Genomic DNA, 451 nt, shown 5'->3' with positions numbered 1-451 from the left:
ATTGGAAAACTAGACAACAAACACAATTGGAAAGCTTTGGAATACTAAACATTTAACCACTTCAACATTCAGTCACTTTGGATATGAACATTGTTTTTGAAAAATATACAGATGAAGCAATTTTTTTTTCGCTTTATGTACAGCATTTTTAACCAACGTTTATATCAATCTGTTTGTCAGTATATTTAAAATTTGTTTAATCTGAATATATATACAGATTGTTGAATTAGAGGCTGACAAATTTTAGTGTTCAGAGTACCTAATATTCCCTTTAATTCGAACTTGCCTTTTTTCTCTAAAGAGTATACCATAACCTTTATAAACCGCACTAAAAGGAAATGCAAAACATTAATCTGCACGTAAGCCCGCAAATATTAACAAATTAAATCATTTTTCCATTATCCAAAAACATCAGCGTTTTGTAAACACATATTGTATGTTCGAAGCATTT

Source organism: Penaeus monodon, chromosome 23 (assembly GCF_015228065.2).
Source record: "Penaeus monodon isolate SGIC_2016 chromosome 23, NSTDA_Pmon_1, whole genome shotgun sequence".
Lineage (NCBI taxonomy): Eukaryota > Metazoa > Arthropoda > Malacostraca > Decapoda > Penaeidae > Penaeus > Penaeus monodon.
Note: the sequence above shows the minus strand (reverse complement) of the source record.